This window comes from Clarias gariepinus, chromosome 22 (genome assembly GCF_024256425.1).
Source record: "Clarias gariepinus isolate MV-2021 ecotype Netherlands chromosome 22, CGAR_prim_01v2, whole genome shotgun sequence".
In the NCBI taxonomy this organism is placed as follows: Eukaryota; Metazoa; Chordata; class Actinopteri; order Siluriformes; family Clariidae; genus Clarias; species Clarias gariepinus.
This window is the reverse complement of record NC_071121.1, coordinates 19,835,857-19,857,500: the sequence shown is the minus strand read 5'-3', so window position 1 is coordinate 19,857,500 and position 21,644 is coordinate 19,835,857. Positions and strand designations below refer to the sequence as shown.

The 21,644-nt window shown below is 41.4% G+C and overlaps 1 protein-coding gene across 3 annotated transcripts in view; it reads right to left on the bottom strand.

The window, feature by feature from the left end:
* plxna2 (plexin A2) overlaps positions 1–21,644 on the bottom strand; it is a 225,150-nt gene that overhangs the window by 107,436 nt on the left and 96,070 nt on the right. The gene's annotated exons all lie outside the window — the stretch shown is intronic.

Below are 21,644 nucleotides of genomic sequence, written 5' to 3'. Positions count from 1 at the left end.
GTACAATTCACGAAGCGTGTCCTGATTATGGTAGGAAACGCTTTCTCATTTACATGCTATCAACTCATGCTTTTCTCATTTGCATCCCATCAACTGGTCTAAATTTATTATTAAGTTAATAATAAACACATTATGCAGGGTGTGCTGAAGGTTCCTGTGCACTGCCCTATACAGCAATGATAGGTTTCTGCTAAACTTTGGAATATTTGGCAATAAAAAATCCTTTTAACATAGTTCAATATGTTCAGTATTTATACTTGATCTATATGTAGAGTGTATACATATTTGATATAAAATTACATTCAGATCAAAATGCATGATGAGGAGTTTTAATATTTCATCCTTGCAGATTGCTAAACATGCTTGCGCTGAATGCTTCTGCATTGCTATGCACTTCCGTGTGTGCTTCTGTGCCTGGACCCCCTTGGTGAGATGTTTCCCTCCCATTAGCACTGTTTGTTTATGGGATTTGGCCTGAACGCTCAGACTTAACTCAGCTGAATCATTCCGACACTCCAGCACTAGGAAACCTATTTATGCCAGAAAAATTGTCTGGTATCAGTGTGCATCACAAATAATAAAAAATAAAAAACAACAACAACAACAACATTTTAGTGCTTCTAGTATTTTACTGAAGGAGAGTATCCCTCAGTGGCTCATTGTGATGTCAGAAAAGAATCACAGGATGGGGCCCACAGCAGAGCTGCGTCACAGGGCTCCCAGGCTTAGGTCATGCCACTGACAGCACCAGGTCATTAAAAAAAACCCTCATTGTTATGCTTCATTACTAGAGCCTTTATCTTGCATTCACGAGCCTTGCTTTGATGAATGACTCGCAGGAAAGAGCCGCATCACACAGCCTGCTCCAGTGAATCAATTTCACTATAAAGTCACATGAAAGAGCCTCATTGTGGAGCTCGATTTCTGAGCCTATTGTTTTCAGTCATATTAAAGCTCTCCATCAGCACTATGATGAATGCCTGCTTTTCATGTTTGTAAGCAAAGTGGTTCTTCATGCCAAGGTGCACAACAGTCGTGTAGTATTGTATTCTAGTATTTTTTTTTCCATTTATACAATAATATGTAGAATATAAATATTTCACCTCACTGCAGGACCCAGGAAAATAAAGCTGGATCCAGGGTAAAAAGTTGAGTAGTACGAGCTTATGAGTGCTCGTGTGAGTGATGGAGAGCAGAGCCTACTATCGAAAAGTCATGATAGCTGTCTGTGGGCTTTTCTTATTATGACCCTTCAGCCAAAGAAGGATGTGGATGTGGATGTTTAATGTGGAAGGTTTTTGCTGATCATCTCTTGCTTCCAATAAAAGCACATAAGGGATTTCAGTCATGATGCTGCCTGTTTGAATGGAGTTGTAAGGGCTTTATTATTAAAAGAGTAAAAAAAAAAAACTTTATTATAAAAATCATGTACATTAATCACTGAATACTAGCACACAAGGTCAGACACTAAGTCACAAGGAAGAGAGTCTGCTGCATGTCTAATAGTCTCTTTTTGAAGCCTCTGTCGGAAGACGTTTATTGGCTAGTTTATGGAGGCACTAATTCAATTCCGTTCAGCTTCATTTGTATAGCACTTTTAACTGCAGGCACTGTAACAAAGAAATCTGGATGTAGATCTAATTACCTAATGAGTGAACCAGAGGTGACGACGATGAGGACACATCATGAGGAAGAAACCTGAAACCTGAATTCTCTTAAGAGCGTCGTTAAAGAGTGTGATTTATAAAAACATTGCTTTTACAAGAGGTGTTCAAGTCAAACCGGGACTTTTGAGTGTGCTCAAAACCAGAACACATTTATACGAGTAAAAACGTTTCTTTATTTCTCTATATGATCCACTGCTACACTAATGCATTTACCTCATTGATTCACAAGTGCTTGGATACCATCAAGGTAGAAAGGTTTCTGAGGACGCCAAAGCTATGATCAGACTGCCTGCTTCCCTGAAACACGGGCCTCCCAGGAACCCCTTTAATGGCCCAAATATGTGAAAATGGCTTCAATTGAGGTCAGGATGATACAGGGGATGTACCCATAACTTCCATCCAAGTTCCTGTAATGTGCAAGTAGCGTTTGTGAATTATTACAGTGTGTGCATAGTACTCACAGGGAGATGTGCATCTTCTACAAGTTGCAGATGACTTAACTGGCAAGTTCTAAAGATCAGGCATTCCCCTCGCTGAATGTTTATTAGAAAATTACAGACATACAGTACGGTATCCTTTAAGATGATCGCACAATTCAAATGTTGTACTGCAGGAAGGAGTCTCATCACCATACTGTCTTTGAAGTCTTCTGTAAATGTCAATTAGGTTTTTTCACCTTCATTCACAAGACAGTTCATCACAAGTCCGTTGTGGACTTGCAAGTTACGGTTTGACTTGAACACCCCTACGTATAACTGAAACACTTTAGTGTAAAGTAGTGCATGTTGTAAATAAACGTGTAAATAAAAGCACGGCACAGGCTTTCTGATTACTGACAGACCTAAGATTATCCACTGTAAGGTTTTTTGGGAAGCGTATCCATTCATAATATTAGAAAGTGAGTCAAAAGTGCGGGAGCAGAAGAAGAGCATCGGAATAATCGACCGAGCGAGCTACGGGCGATGCCCTTCAACTTGTCCTCACGGCTCTTTAAAACATGCAGGGTAGAAGTCATGGCATTCCAGGAAGCCCTGTCTAACCCAAACAATTCAGGAAAGGAAGAACCAGACTGACTGATAAAGAGTAGGGTGAATCGACCGGAGATGGGGAGCTAAAAATTGCAGCCAGTCGATAGAGAGAGTGAGAGAGAAAGAGAGCAGTTTATTAATTATGTATGACTGAAACTTTCTTTTGGGAAGCCAGAGAGGGGAGAAAAGAGGTGAGGTAGGAGTCGGTACCACTGAGACATTATCTGTGTGAAGAGAGCTGACTGGTGATTGTATGTCTGCACCCACACCACCAGCACTAAAACACACACACACACACACACACTTACAGTACGTATGCATCATTATAGCTTGTATACTTAAAAAAAAAAAAAGGATCTGTTGGTTAATTAAGAAACAACAGACTGTAGATACGTGCTTTAGATATTTGCCAACATGTAGCTAAAAGAATCCCCACAATGACTGTACCTCTAATGAGACAAAAAAAAAAGACAGGCCAAGCCTCCTGACACAGCTGGTAAGCCTGATCTGATGCTCCTTAGGGAGGCAGCACAGAAAGCCTACGGTGTCTGTCTGCCAGTCAGTCTGTCAATTAAGTTCGAGAATCTTCCTCCCGATGATCCATGGGTGTTGCAGGTCTAGAACTCCATTCACCATGAAGGTGAGAGGCTTTGACTGGTCACAGGACTCACAATGCTACTGTCAAGATAAACTAACTGATGAGGCCGCTGATGCAATTACACCAATGCCCAGTAGGCTATGCTGCATGGCGCGAAATTATTAAAAAAAAGAAAGGCGAGAAAAAAAATATATCAATATGTCCGTAATAATATTAAGTCCCAGCACTGAAAGATGCCAGATGCTTGATTGCTATGGATGGAGAGATTTGCAGCAGTTTTTTTTTCCTTTTTTTTTTTTTTTTTTTTACCAGCAGCTCCAGCAGGTCCCCAAGCAGCAGTAAGCTAGTCTCTAAGCTAATAACGTAGTCAGCATTGACAGCAGGCAGCGCCTCAGCCAGTGTGCTAGGAGTTAATAATGCAGCCATCCCAAGCAACAGGCTGAGGTCCCTCTATCTCTCCTTGCTTCTATCACACACACACACACAAGTAGAGGGGGAGACAGCAGGGGGGTTATTGATTTAAACACAGCAGCCAGACAGAGTGTCGCTCTGATCCCAGGGTTGATTGGGAGCCCACTTGATTGGGTCTGTGCTTTGGGTTTTGCGAGCTCCGTTGTGAGTACGCGCTCAGGTTTTATGTGTGTATTTGTGAGCCTGATAGAAGACAACAGACATGTTTGTGAGGCACTTCATGCTCTGGTTGGCTGACAAGGGCTGTACTTTGTTGTGTGTATCCATTTGTTTAACACCCCTCTGCTGGCTCTTTGTTTCCCTCTTTTCATATTATGGTGTGTGTGTGTCTGAGAATGAGAATATACAGATGGCAGGTTTGTCTGCACCCCACTGGTCTGGTGCCTGCTCAACGGGCACTCGCCTAGCACATTTTTTGGCTAGGTTTGGGGGGAGGTGGGTGCATTATGAGGCTCAGGTGCCTTCGACTGGTACCAGTCATATCCCAAATACGCATCCTCTTCCAAGCAGCAAACCAACTGTAGGCCCTGAGAAAAGCCCAATTTACAAGAAGTACACTGACACCTGGGAGTGCAGCTGATGCTCCGTATCCATCCGATTCACTCCGCTGATCTCAAGCTTTCCTGATTATTATGTGACACAGATCGAGAAAACTGATTTCTGTCCTCTTTTTTTTATGGTTAAAGAATAATTTGTACACCTGTGGAGCTGGAAGAGGCAAAGTAAACAATGTCCTTCAGCTCCGTGGAGTGGAATGAAAAGCAGATCTGTGCTGTTGCATACTCCTCATTAATTTCAGCCTCTCTGAGGAGTCCTTCTTTTTCTCAGTGTGACAAGAGGCCAGGAGAATGCACAGATAACGAAGCCGTCTATAGTTCTCTTTGTCTTGACCTCGCTACCAGCCTGAGAATTCATAACTAGTAGGCGGGCTCTGGGAAAACAAGATGTAGAAAAGACATAGAGCCTAATGAAAAAAGGATTTCTTAAGGGTTTTGTTTGGATTGAAGTCTTTGTTTTTATGTCCCAGGATTTTTCTATCTTTTCGAAAATGTGTTACATGGACACTAAGGATCACGAGGAAAATGTCTCAAAATGATAAAAAGCAGCACTATTACACGTCCGGTACTAATGGCATTTGCTTCACTTAGCGTGTTGCCAGCTCAGCGCTTGAGAGTGACATCCATCATTTGCTCTGTGGGTGGCAATGAGCCTGTTCATATTACCATCATTACCTCTGTTAGTGCTGCTATAGAGATGCACCACAAACACCAAGTCGGGTGATTCACATCAAATCCGCCCAGCTCCTTCATCAGCATCTCCCCGACCGAGCACAGGATGCATACCTAAATCTGTAGATGATCTTGAAAAAGCAGGTCTGGACCACATATAACATTTATCTTTAAAATCGGTTTTATCTATCAGCTGCTTTCATGAATCATTCAGTCGGATTAAATATAAATACATTAATAAACGAATACATCAAAGTTATAGATCAGTCGTTCATTTGAGACAATGTCCAGTCATTTTTGAAACATTTTGAAATTTTATTTATTCATTTATTTTTGTTGCTGCAATATAACATTTCTGATAAGGCAGGAAAAATAAATATATTCTACCATATAGTAAATGTATGCTCTAACCAACGTTAATTTCGTGAACTAACTTTACTTTTAAATCTGTATTTAGCATTTTTTAACCTTGACCTTGTGTAGATCAAGGTTAAAATACAAGATAACACAAGTTTAAGTGTTATCACCTGCAAACATATAACATTATCTTATTATCATTAGCTTCTCTGCTCACTACCGTTATCCACTACTGCAGACTACAATAATTAATTGAACAAAGCTAATGGTGCAAAGTACCATCACCTGTGTGAAGCCACTTTAACTCAAGAGGGAATGCACATATGCGTTGCTGCACTGTAAAATTAGCATAGCTGGGGTAGCAAAGCAGCCATGATACAGCATCCCTGGAGCAGATACAGTAAGGTTGCTTAACATCCCAACATTGACAACCTAGTGGAGCTTTGGCTTAAACCACTGACCTTCCAATCAGTAATTCATTGCCTTAACCATCTGAGCTACCACTGCCCCAAAACCTTGACCCTGGTGGGACTTAAACCCACAACCTTTGAATCATATAGACGTCCAATGTGCTATCCATTGCACCATGGAGTCTCACTAATCTTAAACTCGTTATAAACAAACCCCTACAGTCATAGTGAAACCACATTGTTTGCACTTCACTTATTTTTAGTGAAATTGTCATTTGAAATTCAAATATATGAATAGAAAATGTTATGTTAGCAGTATATTGTTTATTTGCTATTGCTTCATTACAAGAATTTATTTTCTGTTATTGTTTTTCAAGGTGAGTATGCATGACTAAATTTATGCTAAAATGTTTTAAGTTTTTGGCAACAAAAAAATAGACTAAACCCAACAATAATTATTAGACTAAAACGTGACTAAAATTAATGTACATCTTGCGAACACCAGAACTAAATTAAAATAAGCTGCCAAAATTAACACCGTCTATAACTAGAGAACTTGACACGGTAGTACAGCTCAGTATTCAGCTGTTAATAAGAATGAGTCATGAGCAGGGACACCGTGCTTTCGCTGTTTCTCACACTGACCGCAAATGAATGAATGACTTACATGAAAACAAAAGTTATGTCATAAACCCCACCGTGTAGTGCTAAAAACATTTAGATTTAAATATATGTGGGATTGGTGTATTTGGACTGATTCGGATGAGTGGATGTAGGTTTATTGAGGCTAAAACAGGTCTCGAGCAAGCCCATGCCCATTATATTTACATATGAATGGACATTACAGAGAGGTGTTACAGGCTGACCAGACTGAAAAGGAAATTCATACATAGTTGCAGATGCACACACACACACACACACACACACACCATTAGCGTCCATCAGCACAGCTCGGTCTGACAGCTCTCTCTCAATATGGCCAATGGAGGAAAGACAGGCTAGGTATTGTTGACTGGTGCCATTACTCCAAAACAGAGACCCTCGCTATTCTTTTGGCATATCCAGTTAAAGAAAAACGCAGAACCTGCCACCACCTCTGTGCAAGCGAGGAAATCAATTGTCTCACATGGTGCAGGTTTTTTTTTTTTTTTTTTTTTGCTGTTGTGTTTAAGGCATTAGCAGCTCAGCAGCTCAGACAAAGAGCATATGTGGTTCTGGCAGGCTCCAAAACTGGGTAGTGGTGTGGGAGGCAGGACCGGGACGCCTGCCAGCCTGCCCGGCATTTACAGCTGAATCTGACGGGATGCTCGGGGCATGCTCGGCAGGCAGGGGGGCTTAGTTTTACCGCCCTCCTCCCTGCAAAAACAGGAGGGGAGCCCAGCTCACAGTGACATTCATCAGCAAAAAAACAGGTAGACATTGACAGCTTTAGTCTTGAAGCACGCAGGCGCAGTGGTAGGTTAGGTTTATACCCATTACGCTTTGGCACAGCCTGAGACCCAGCTCACATTTGGCTGTCTGTAATCGATAAAGAGGAGCTTGTTGTTATGCTATCTTTAGGGCCAAGGATTAATAAAGCCTGAATGCACGATTATAAAAACATGACATATAAATAATCTTTAAAAAAAGAGTACAATTAATAATAATAATAATAATAATAATAATAATAATAATAATAATAATAATAAATATAATAAAATAAAATGTAGGAAACAATGAATAAGGTGTTATTTTGAGATTAAAATCCAGTCAGAAGCACCGTAAGGGAAACGGTGTACTTTGGATTTTTACCAGTGTGCTTAATTTGCATTAAAAAAAAGGATAAGATAAAATAAAAAATGAGGAATTGTTGAGCTTTCCATATAAGGCATAATCTCCACAACCACACTTGCTTGTGCATCTGGCCCAGACAGAGCTCTTTACAACGACACCTTTACCTAAACATTAGTCCAAACGCACCACCTGATCCGCCGCCGTCCCTCCCCTCTCCCTGCAGCGTTTCAGAACAAAGAAGCTCCGAGATATTTACAGAGTGTTATTTCAGTTTTCTGTGCACTGGCAGAGAATGAAGTCATTAGGCACTCTCTGTCTCAGTTAGCCAGTTTGTGTTCACTTACTGAGAGAAAGCGATACGAGCAAGTCATACAGGACTGCCTCCTCCAATTAGACAGCTAGCGATAATGATAGCACGCTAGCAGCGTTTCTCCTGCTGCAGCCTTGCCTCTTGACACAACCGTGCGCGTTTCCTTGAACTAGCATGTACTTCTCCTCGAGATTTCCTTTTTTTTGTTTAATTATGCTTGTAAATAATTATTGCAATTAAAGCCTGCAATTAGGAGACAGAAGTGCCATTATTAGTGATGTGTTTGATGTCTGGGAGTTTTTTTTTTTTTTTTTTTTTGCATGGCGAAGCATGCACAGAGGCTCCCCATTATACAGTCACTTGGTGACAGCTACGACGACTCCTGACACGCCAGAACATTTTAATTGCGGATGTTATTATCCTGCCATCCTTGCGCCTGATTCCTGAGCCAACAAGCCAACGTCTCTGAGAGAAGTGAACTATGAGAAAGTTACAGAACTGTCACTTCACTGCCCACACAACCGTAGTAAATATGGGAAAAACGTGTTTATTTCGCACTGATTTCTTTTTGCTTTAAAAAAATATTTTTAAAAACAGCTCGCGGAGGCACCACTTATAGAGGCGCCAGATATTTGACTGATGTCTGACAATAGATTTTATGCTGCACTGACACATCTCATTGTCACAAACGCCCAACACGATGTTGATGAACAATGGACAGATTGAGGAAAAAGTGAACGCAGCTTTTACAATTTTGGAGGCTGGTGCTGATTTTATCCCTTCCCCCACCCCCGCGTAGAGTGACAAACATCTAAACAAACATCTAGTATGCCACTGGATTCCAGGTATTCCCTTCCTCATTAGAGGATATTAAGTCAGCGGAGAAGTGAAAACTCCCTGGAGAGCCTTTAAGACAGTGATGAGGGTTGAGCAGGTACAGAAACTGCCTCTGGCCCCTGCCTCAGCTCTGCACTAATAACACCACAAGTGACACATGCTCGCCACCATATGCGGACCGAAATCTATAACATGACATCAGATCATCAGGAGTTTTTTAGTAATAATAGCCAAGACTGTGCACTACTGCCCCAAACCTGAGCTGAACAACTGCACACAGGCATCGTCTAGAAGCAGCACAGAAGGGGAGGAGAACAGAATAGAAGACTAGCAATCATAATTAATGAGAAAATTGTATCAGACAGAAGGTTTACTATAAAATAAGGAGGCGAGAATTTGGCTTAACTATGGTTAGCTTTCAATCCAAGCTCTAAAGGTGTTAATGAAAATATGAGTGTTTGAAAAACAAAAACAAAAGAGGAATCAATTGATATTTCTCTTGGAGAGCGCAGAAGGAACACGTGATAGGTTTGTCCACCTAGAGCTAACCTTTTATAGGGAACTTGACACTTGCACTTTGATACACTGCTAAGGTCAAGACACACAACCACACATGCGCTGATTCCCGATGACATCGGCTCTCCAAGGGGAGAATGGATTGAAGCAAGTATGAATACATTACTACAAGTGAACCAATGGCATGTTCTATACAGATGCAAAATGTGAATAAAGAGATGAAAAAAAGGATTTTTTTATTGTGCTCATCTCTTGAATTCAAAGTCCATGCTGACAGTGCTAGCATTTCACCCTTTAATGCATTTTTTTTTCTTCTTTCAATGGTACTGAAGGAATAGTAGTAGAGGTAATATTATAGTTATTGAAAGATCTGTTTAGACCATTTTGGCTTTAAATCAATTACAAATATAAATCTACAAATTAGTGCTGGGAATACCAATTACCCTAATCTGCCGGTCTTCGGACTGTGGGAGGAAACCAAAATACCTGGAGGTTACCTTGATTATGATTACTTACTACACCGCTCTACTGTACCTCTACTGCTTATTCCTGTGTTCAACGTCACGGGGGGCCTTGAGCCTATCCCAGGAGATTTAGGGCCCTGAACAGGGTGCCAATCCTAATCTGCATGTCTTTGGACTGTGGGAGGAAACCAGAGTACCCAGAGGAAACCCACCAAGCATGGGAAGACCATGCAGACTCCATGCACACACAGATGGAAATCGAACCTGGCCGGGAATCAAACCCGGACCCTGGAGGTGCAAGGCAACAGTGCTAATCACTACACCACCAGCCTTGATTATGATTAACAAACAATAATTTTTAGCATTTTTTTTCGTTCACTCACAAGATTTTTACTATAAACGCTTAACTGGTAAAGCTGAGATTTTTTATTTCCAAATAGCAGCGTTCCCATCTATGAGCAGTATGGATGTAGTACATAAACAATTGTCATAAACAAGAAAATTATTAACATAAAAAATGCCTGATACATGCAGGATAGTGTTGATTAGGAGATCTGGATATTGGATTAACTTCAAATAATTGCCCATCCCTACTACAAATACAGATCAAGATATTGTGTTACATACTCAAAAGACAGAATGGGATTGTGACTAGCCTTCAAACCCTGAGCAAGTTAAATAGCCTCATCCATAACGTCATATGTATTGACAGGGGCATTCATCAGGATTTGTAACCCTATCAATAGTGAGTGACACCATCAACCTGACACCAGTTATCGAGCAGACTTTATCACTGGAATTGATTCCTGTCCCACCTCCACTGGTTCGACAGCACAGACCCCCTTGGTAGCCTGAGATAAGGAATGATGTTAAATAAATCAAACATCCATTAGCATAAGCCAGGCTTTTCTATACTGTCAAATAGATCCTGTTGAAAAGCAGCATGGATGCTAACTACAGAACCGATAACGATCTGTGTGGATCCGGCTGATTCCTGCCAGGTTGCACTTGTTTTACACAGCGCATGGCATGAACAGTCTCTTTCCAGCTTAAAATTTATCTCACATTATCCAATTTTACTAAACTAGTCTTTAAATAGGGAGTTTATGAGTGCACAAGTTGTATTATTTTGCGATCCAGCAGGATGTGTGGTGTAGGTGAAATTTTATTTGACCTCAATCCTGCCAATAGTTTTAGATTAGGGCATTCTTCTGTGTGGCTAATGTTGCTTCAGATCATACATGAACAAGCATGTCCAGACAAATACAGAAAACAGATTGTAACCAGAAGAAACTTTTTTAACCAGTTTATTCTTTAGTCTTTGGACTGTGGGAAAGAAATGGAACACCTGAAGGAAACCCACCAACCACGGGGAGAACTGTTGACACAGCACAGTAAAACTATTTGCTAAATTTGTTTGGAATTGTAAGCAAATCAGAAAAATGTTTAATCAGGACACATCGAGCCTGAGTACATCGAGTCCCCAACATATGAACAAGTTCCGTTCCAAAAGTTTGTTTGTAAATGAAATTTGTTTGTAAGTCCAACAAACATCTGGGTAAGTCTAGGTAATAGGATCCGTTCACAGTTGGCTATACACAATATAAAACTAGCATGTTCCATGATCTCATCCTTGTTCTTTAAAATCCATTCGATGGTTGGATGATTCCAGACATATTGGGATATGTCTGCAGGACATGTGATTTGTGAACTTTCGCTATTAAACAAGCGCAAGCGCAACTTGCATGTTCATATGTAGGGGACTTCTCACTGTATTCTGATAATAGTGTATCAAGTGGTCCCTGATGATTACCGTCCCTACTAAATAGTATACATTTTTTTATTTTTTATTGGGCATTGTCAGGTTTTACCCTGTTCCCTGATGGACAGCTTAAACAAATCAGGAATATTTTCATTGTTCCTCCTCCGCTGTCCGCGTGGGGACTTGACTTCATCGACGTCTTTGTGTAAAGCAGGCTGCCTGACACTGATTGGTGATGAAAGGGAGGATGGAGGTCATTGGTCAAATAACTTCCTTGTAGCTTTTCTTTAACAAGCCCTTTAACAGGGGTCAAGAAGAGACCAGTGGGTGAACAAGCAAAACGTTAAAAAACGAGGGAAAGGAACACAAAAAAATCATACAAACACACAAACACACACTCAACTTACATAATATCTCAACATGACTTATCTATTAGGTTGTATGTTAGGTCCTGGTCTCTTTATCTTTATTTGATTCGTATTTCTAAACCACCACGTTTCCTTTTCTGGTTCTTGTGAGGCAAATATACCAGTAGCATTTTGTATGTGGTGGTAATATATATGTGTGCGTGTGTGTGTGTGTGTGTGTGTGTGTGTGTGTGTGTGTGTGTGTGAGAGAGAGAGAGAGCAAGCGTGTGCTGCCCTTAACTGAATATTAATGTCGCTTTGTTCTCATTAATCACATCCTTTGCTCTGCTGATTTCCTGTTAGTCCCTCCATCACATAAAGGCCTCTCCCCTAACAACCCCCACAGACACACACACTTACACATACGCACACACGCGCACACACACAAAGCAAAAGTGGCTATGAGCCAACTCAATCTGCATCTGCTATGAGGGACAGTGCAGTCCTGGGGGGGATGTGCAAGCTGCAGCGTCCCTGTTCATCACAAAGCCGTAAACCATGAGCCACGTCTGCAGGAGCGTCAGCGCACACAGGATGTATTCGATGTGGATGGACACGTTTCGAATGCGCACACGGGTACATACACATATAGGTTCCGTCAAATTATTTAGCATCCTGTCTTACACATCGATGCTGGGGCTTAAATCTTCTGATAGCAGATATAGAATAAGTAGATGATATCTGCCTGAAATGCTCCGGAGGCATAACAAGAGCACTAGTGTTTTTTTTCCCCCTCCTGAGTGGCAGCTCCAGCTCTGCATGGTGTGGGAGGCAGAAATAGACTCCAGTGAGTCTGTCTCTGGGTGAAAAAAATCCCATTTCCCAGTCCTTGATAACCACACACCTCATTTCCTACATATCCCTCATCCCTGGCCAAACAAAGGTGGAGGTGAAGAGATGTGTGTCTGTTTTTGTGCAAGATAGAGGTTAAAGGGTTGGAAAGACACAAAGCAAGTAATCTGGGTTCCTGGAGCAGGAAGAGAAGCAAATCATGCATGGATTTTAAATTTCACAGCTGAATACTTGGGGGGGAAATTGCTAAGTTTAAAAAAAAAAAAGTCTCCTTTATTAGCCGATGATCTCAACAGTAAGAGGGTTGCTTTTACTGGGATGGAGAGCTCCAGGAACACGGTTGTGAATATTACACGGAGGCTATTATCACTACAAATACGGCCGCACCGGAGAACGGCGACGAGTCAGATCTACTCGTGAAAGTTGACACTTCATTGACGAGCCCGCCCGTGTTAGTCAGGACGATAGAAATTTCACACTTGTCCTAACAGAAACGTGGGCGCAGTGAAGACGTTGTTAAAGCGTGACACTGTTAGGCCACGTCAGTGCTGACTTTCCACATCATCCCATGATGCACCGGACTTCTCCTCCCTGTTCAATCCCTGCTCTGCTCACACTAAATGAAAACAGCCTTTTACAAGGACATATTTTTGTTCTGTTCCCCCCCCCTCTTTAAATTCTTTCTTCAGCACAAACTGACTGTACGCGGGTGCACATCATGCCAGGATGCGGGAGCACAGGACGGCATGTTCTTTCCATGGTAAAAGAAATCTCGCTCGCCTTTGTTATTTCAATTTCACGGTCAATTGCTGATTGGCATTGAACTCTGGCCTGCTCCGAACAAATAACTAAATGCATCAGTGATTAGTCAGGAATCAGCGTCTCATTGTTAATAACCTGGCAGAAGTGCGTATCAATTTTAGCGCCGCTAATGAGGGTGTTAAAAAGCCACTGCGCTATCTTCCAAGTTAGATGGAAGGATAAAGGAAGCGAGTGAGTGTTAACACTACACAACAGATTGTGGTTACAAGCTTTACTTCCAGTTCACGTAGTCAGATGCAAACCCTGACCTCTCCATTTTTTTTTGTTTTTTTTTACACCGGGTGTGTTTATCGTGCTACGCTGTCGTCCAGCACACGAGGTTGGATCATGCAAAGCTTACAGGTCTGACCTATTTGCTTATGACTATATGACCCAGGTGCGGCTTTGTTGGATTCAAATTCTATACGCCTTTGTCATCTGTTTTCTTTATCTCAGAGGGAAGGTGGAAAATGTAGTTACGTCTTTTCATTGCTCTACCGTGCATTCATCTCAGGTGGTCTCAGTTTGCCAAGAAGGAAGAAACAGGGGTTTACCACATGCCAGAGTTCTGAAACCTGAGAGACGGTGATTTATTCTTGTAACACATATCCTTTGACACATATTCGCCAATGCTCATGATGTTGTTAAGTCTCCCTAAGTTTCACATCGTTTACAGTATTTCTCTTCTGTCACTACTCTATGCTAAGAAACTCCTCTCTGCTGAAGCAGTTTGACATTTTGAAGCTATTAGCCAAAGGCTCCTCCGTCCATAATTGCATCTGCTTGCTATGAAAACGTACACCCTCAAACCGCACACACTCAAACAGGCGGAGGAAACACACAATCCCTAACCCTTCAGCTAACCATTTTTTTTTTTTTCTGCACCATGCTGTTTCCCTAAGCGAACAAAAACGCAAAACAATCCAAGTGTAATTCTTTTGCATGGTATTGCATAGAACGATGTTAAATGATTTTTAAGGAATTTCTCAACAAACTTTCTGTATAAACAAAAAAATAAATAAAAATTGGTTTTCCATAATGTAGAAAAGCATGATATTATTTTGACCTTGGTGGAGCCAATAATTTGCAGACACACTGTTTTGTGTTTTTTAATTAAAAACACGCTCTGCTTCACGCAGCAGCTGTTAAAATTTGAATAGCAAAAATATTTGTTTACTGATATGTGCAAGCTGAGAAAGTAAGAACTTTGCTCATGTATTCTTCTACTGCACTAGAATGCTATACTAAAATACGCTAAACTCTAATACTGTATATTAAAAAAATGCAAAGCTAAAACCAGGCTAAGTTATAGTATATTTAATTTATAAATCAGATATTAAAAAATATTTGTTATATACACCGATCAGCTATCACATTATGACAACTGATAGATGAATAATAATTATGTAATTATAATAGCCCCTGGAACCGGGTTGGATATATTGGGCAGAAAAAATTGGCCAAGCGTATAAATTTGAGCAACTCCGACAAGGATCAAATTGTGACGGCTAGACAACTGGTTCAGAGCAACTCCAAATCTGCAGCTCTTGAGGGACGTTTCTTTTCTGCAGTGGTCAGGACCTACCAAAAGTTGTCCAAGTAAGGAAAATCTACGAACCGGTGACAGGGTCATGGGCGGCCGAGGCTCACTGATGCATGTGGGGAGTGAAGCCTTTTTCTGCCACACTGTAAAAATGGTTCATTGCTTTGAGGAACACAACAGCAAGTTTAAATTGTTGACTTGGCTTCCAAATTCTCCACATCTCAATCCAATTGAGTATCCGTGGGATGTGCTAAAAAACAAGTCTGATCCATGGTGGCCCCATCTTACAACTTACAGGATTTAAAGATCTGCTACTGATGGCTTGGTGCCAGATACCACAGCAGATACCACATCTTCAGAGGTCAAGTGTAGTCCAGGCCAAGACGTGTCAGGGTTGTTTTCAAGGCCAAACAGGGAAGCTGTTTAATATTAGATCGATGGTCATAAGGTTGTGGCTGATCGGTGTAAAATTCACTTTTGTGCAAAAGTTAATTTTTTAGTCATTTTTAGACATGCAGATGCATCTCCAGTGTGTATGTACAAACAAAAGAAGAGAAAATGCTTCTATTGTCCAGGGCTTAAACAAGCCAAATAGATCTTTCCCTAATGTGACCTAATATCACGGTGGCTTAGTGGTTAGCACTGTCGACTTGCACCTCCAATTCCTCAAATCCTTGAATCCCTGCTAGGTTTAATTCCTGTCTCTGTGTGCATGGAGTGTGCATGTTCTACCTGTGCTTGGTGGGTTTCCTCCGGGTACTCTGTTTTCCTTCCACAATCCAAAGACTTGCAGATTAGGCTAACTGGCGTTTCCAAATTGCCCGTAGCGTGTGAATAAGCGTTGGAGTGCATGTGTCTATGTGTGTGTGCCCTGCGAAGGATTGGCACCCTGTCCTGGATGTACCACCTCGTGCCCTAAGACAATGGAATAGGCTCCAGGCCCCTGTGACCCCATGATAAAGCGGTATAGACGATGAGTGAGTGAGTGAGTGAGTGAGAGTGATCTAATATAGGATGATGCCCTCCCCTAGCTTGTTGCTCATGTCTGCTGTTCTCAGCAGTAGCTCATTTACATAGGCATCTAAATGGCACATTACACTTACACCTTTGTGGGAGCACTGAGACGTGTGTTAACTTGTTAAAAAAAACAGTAAAATATGGAAACTTTAAAGAGGCTAAATGGCCATAATTATCCAATGAACCCCCTCTTAATGTAATTATTACTTTAGACTGATGGCTTTCATGGCTACTTTGTTTTACGTATATAGAATGAAGATTTCATACATATTTATTTAATCTACGCTATGGTTTACAACAGACACCTTTGCTGATATTTTCATCTTTCAGAAAGGACAGACAAAGTCGTAAACCGTTGCAGAATTGGTCCTAATGCAGGGCAACATGTGTACATCCTTCATTATGACACGGCGACAAAGAGGACCAACATCGCTCGAGAGGAGGAGATATACACACTTCAGCTCTGCAGCAGCAGAAAGGAAATTCACTGTGTGCATGAATCAAGCGCTCGCTTCGGGTTCTCTGATTACTGTCAGTGATGACACAGTACCCTGCAGTCTCCCAAAGAATTCGCATTACTTCTAATAGAGGAGCAGAGAGGGGAACCTAAGCAGCTGCATCCTCTATCCGTTCCACAGCACTGCTCTAAAATGAACCAGTCACACGAGACCGTTAACGTTCTGGAATCTGTCGTCATTAAACGTCCGAAACAAGCGCACCCGCCGACAAGAGCGTCTGAGTTATGACGTTCTCTGTGTGTGTGTGTGTGTGTGTGTGTGTGTGTGTGTGTGTGTGTGTGTGTGTGTGTGTGTGTGTGTTTTTTTGATGGGTTATGTAAAGGATACAAGAAGATCTATATCAAAAAGCAATACATTTAGATTCGGTCTTCATGTAAGGGAATGAAAACTATGAAAATAGAATGAACATAATTGAGATCGAACTATGTTTGAATTCAAGGACAATATACGGCAGAATAGAACGAGGAGTCAGAATGTGCATATCAAATGGGTGCATGCGTACGTGCGAACATGTCTTAGTTGAACGCTAACACTTGCTGTCGTATGTGGTGCGGGTCTGTGTGTGTGGGGGTCGGTTGAAGCGTTAAGGTCAGACTGCAGCACAATAATTAGTTTATTTGAGCAGCAAGGACGTGCATGTCCTTTGCAACATGCACTGCAGACTGTATCCGAAAAGCAGACGCAGGCTGTATAATTGCCTGAATTACAATGTAGGAAAACAGAGTTTTAGACTTTTTGTTATTTCTGGAATCTTTCTGTGGTCATGACCTCTGTACCTCTCGAGCAGGCTATACAAAATCTTACAAATTACCGAAACTGTCCTGTGTGGGCAGAGGAAAGAGGTTACAATTACAAAGAGAGGAACTTAATCCTGTTCTTTTCTCATTAAGCTAATGCATGAAAAAGATCTGCGACACATACAGTATTAAACAAAGAGCAGTGGATTAGCCCTTGGAAAAATCTTATGTCAGAAGAATTTACAGTAATGACAAAGACGTGCAATGTGTTGTACTGTATATATCTTTAACACACACCCTGCTAGGAAATGCTGAGAAATTATACAGAATGCATGTCTCATTCATGAATATGTAAATATACTCTCAAAAATGGACTAAACTGTTCACAAAGGTTGTCAATGGAATAGTAGCCTCAAGGGTATGTCTTTTGTCCCTCTAGTTAGAGGATCATAATTGTAGAGAAACCTCATTAAAGAATATAATTGGACTTTAAAGACCGCTGTTGTACTTCTGAAAAGAGAACATTTACAATGTTTATACCTTAGGGAACACAGCTAGAGTATTCCAGTTCTCTAGACAGTGGTAGTTCAGAGGGTTAAGGGTCTGGGTTACTGAATGGAAGGTCAGCCGTTTAGGTCGCAGCACCACCAGACTGCCACTGTTGGGACCTTGAGCAAGGCTCTTAACCCTGTCTGCTCCAGGGCTGACTCCAGGGATATGCAAAAAGGTTTTCACTGTGCTGTAATGTACTGTATATGTGACAAGGCAAGGCTTAACTTAACATAAATTGAGCCTGACTTATATACAGTTCTGGGGAAAAAAAAGAGACCACTGCAATCTACCCCAGAAAATTCTGGAATGTCATCAAGAGGAGGATGGATGGTGACAAACCATCAAAACCATCAAAACCATCAAAGCTGAGCTGTTGGCCTTTTTTTCTTTTTTTTTTTTTGCAAAAACAGTGGTATAAAGTTACCCAACAGCAATGTGAAAAACTGGTGGAGAGCAGCCCAAAACGAATGAAAGCTGTAATTGCAAATCGGGGTTATTCCACCCAAGGTGGTGCTGCTGTAGACTGGACTTGTTTGTACAGCACATCCCACAGATGTGCAACTAATTCAACACCTTTAACTATTTGCGACATTCATGGCCATTGCCATTGGGAATACTGTTGCTGTGAAGAGGTGTACTTGGTCTGCATCAATGTTTAGGTAGGTATTATTTGTCAAAGTAACATCCACATGAATGCCAGGAACTAGTAGAACTTTTCCCATGACACTGCCTCTGCCAGCTTGCCATCTTCTTATAGTACATTCAGATGCCATTTCTTCATCAGACGATATCACCATCTTCCATTGCTCCATGGTCCAGTTTTGATGCTAATGTGCACATGGTTCAGTTTTGATGCTAATGTGCACATAGCAGAATCATGTCCATGGTGGAGACGGGTCAGCATGGGAAACCTGAATGGTTTGCAGGTGCGCAGTCGTACAGTACTGTATATACAGTACAACATGCAATAATGCACTGTGTGTTCTGACACCCTTCTATTAAAGCCAGCATCAAGTTTTTCGGCAATTTGTGATATAGTATCTTTTCAGTAGGATCCGGATTCACTCTCCACATTGAGCACTAAGTGTCCAGGGTTTTCCAGTGGTTTTGTTCTAGACCACTTTTGGTGGGCTGAATACAAGAGACCGGTTTTGGAGTTGCTCTAAACCCAGTACAACAATCCTTGCCCATTGTTCCTACTGTAGTTCCCACAAATCAACTTCGAGAACTGCCTTTTGTCTTGCTGCCTGATATATCCCACTCCTTTAACAGGTGCCACTGAAATGAGATAATCAATGTTATTCACATTACCTGTCAGTGGTTTAAAGTTATGGCTGATCGGCGCATGTCTTCTGAGTGGAAGCACATGTTAGCCTTCGTGCTGCCGACTTGATAGCTGTTGTGGGATGGGGAGAGCTGGCTTTCAGTGGACTAAGTGGAATTTATAAATGCAATTTTCCCGCTTTGAATGGTAACCAGATTTTCAAATGCATTATAGGTCTGTTCAATTCTCAAATCAGATGATGTTGATTCCCTTTTAACAGCACACATCCGACTGTAGTTCCTGCTCTAACAAATTACAGTTTTATATTGATGCACTTCTTCCGATAGGTTGTTGTTTCCATAGTAACAGCTGTTGTTCCCAGGGACTTGTCTGATAGATGCTTCATATAATCTAAGAGTGGTGACCCTTTTTATTAAGAGATATTTATGCAATATTTATAGAAGAAGTCTTGGTTGTCAGCACTTTATACTAGACAGTAGGTTTTCTCCTTCCAGGTGCTCTGTAAGAATACAGCTACCTTTTTTTTTTTTTTGCCTGATTAACTTCCAAAGAGCGGAGCATGCTAATCCTGAGTTAGGGTGATGGAGAGTCTGAGTATCTCAGTCTGTGTTTTAAACTGAGTGATGCTGAATTAATCAGATGGTACTGATGGGAGCATGGACCAGAAGGAGGGTGAGGCAAGGACAGCAACTGCTGATGGTTGTTTTATGATGTGATCAGTCTTTGTTCTGCCATACTCGCAGCTAGATCAGTTGTGTCAGGGCTGAGGTAAGAATCGCCCCCTGAGGACAGAAACATGAAGGGATGTGGAGTGGACATAAATGTGTGTTGTATGTAGCAGTAAATCACTGGGTGTCAATTCTTTGTCTCAAGGTCTGCACGATGCAGGGATAATGCATGGCGCTATAAAGTTGACAGAGCGTTGGGAGCTCATCCCCTTGTGACATATACGTATGTGTGTGTGTGTGTGTGTGTAAATACATAATCTGCTGACTCAGTACTTTTCTTTTTCTCTTACTCACTCTTTCCTTTTCTGTCTCCGCTGGGAGTAAACACTAATCAGAGCTCACATGACAGAGCCACTCAGTGCACTGATGTGTGCAGTTCTGAACATGCGCACAAAGTACAGCTAGATATCCTAACGCACTACCGAAAGTTCTGTTGCACCCCTCCTCTTTCTCCTTCTCTCACTCATTACCTCTGTATCACCCTCCTGACTTCACTCAGGCCACACAGTCCCAAATGAAACACCAGAGGGACATGCGCTATCCACCACAACCGCTAAAAATGTCCACAGAAAAGGAAGCAGGGCAGTCATCAATCACAGACCCTCATTTTTTTTTTTTTCACAGACATGTTCCACTCCCCTGATGCTCCTGATGCGTAATATGACAGCTCTGATGCCTAGCTGCCATTTTACTCTCACTCACTTCATTACAGCCACAGTGAGATGACCTTGCTCTCCGTCTCTTTCCCGCCATCTCTCTTCACTCCTCCACCCCCCCCCCCCTCTCCAGTCGAGTGCCATACTGTCTTTTATTCCCAATTACATGTCACTATTTCTTCGTACACGCATGCAGCGTACATTTTTCTGTGTTCTGGCTGTTTTAAATGAAGTGTAAAGAAGACTGATGAGGAGATTAGGAGAAAAGAGAGGAAAACATAACAGACGAGCACAGAGTAGAACAGAGCAGAAAATAACAAAAAGAGAGCGGAGCGTTAAAGAACAGAACAGCAGAGAGGAGAGCAGAAGCGCGCAGGACAGCAGAGACGAGAACAGCAAAGAACAGAACAGCAGAGAGGAGAAGAGCAGAAGAGCAGAAAGGCAGAGGAGCAGAACAGTAAAGAGCAGGGATCAGGGAAAAAAACGGAATATAACCAATAAGAAGAGAGCAAAACAAACGAGGGCAGAACAGCAAAGAGGAGAACAGAAGATCCCAGAAAAAAAAGCAGCAAACAGAATAGCATAGAACAAAAGAGCGCTGCATAGCAGAGAGCAGAACAGCAGAAAAGACAGGAGCTGAACTGCTGAGGAAAGAACAGAAGAGTGCAGAATTTTTGGGGGCAGAAATGCAAGATGCAGAACAGCAGAAAGAAAAATATTTTCATCCCATTTTTACTGTTTCAGGCTTGAAATTATTGTATTGTTTATTTTTTTTTTTTTTTTTGGGGGGGGGGTGTTGGGGTGGATATGTTACAGTACATCAGTATAAAACCATTAAACACGGAGATGCCTTTATTTTAGTAAGAATCGAAGTGAACACCACAATACCTTTAGCTTTATTACACAGAAGGTGTTTTACTGTATTGCCCTGGTGTTGAAGAGTTATGGAATTATCCAAAAGCAACTTTATCATCAGCTTTATATCATCCCAAGATTGTGCTGTTACAATGTGAAGTTTCGAATTTGCATCATACAGTGATGCTGTTGGCAGAGATGAACACCTGCCCTTAAACCATCATTCTAACCAATTTACCATTTCTTTTTTCATTACGTTTTTTAAAATGTATCGGGAAAATGAATGTTTTTAACTGACTAGAAGGTACCGACAATGTGCGTGCTTGTGTCT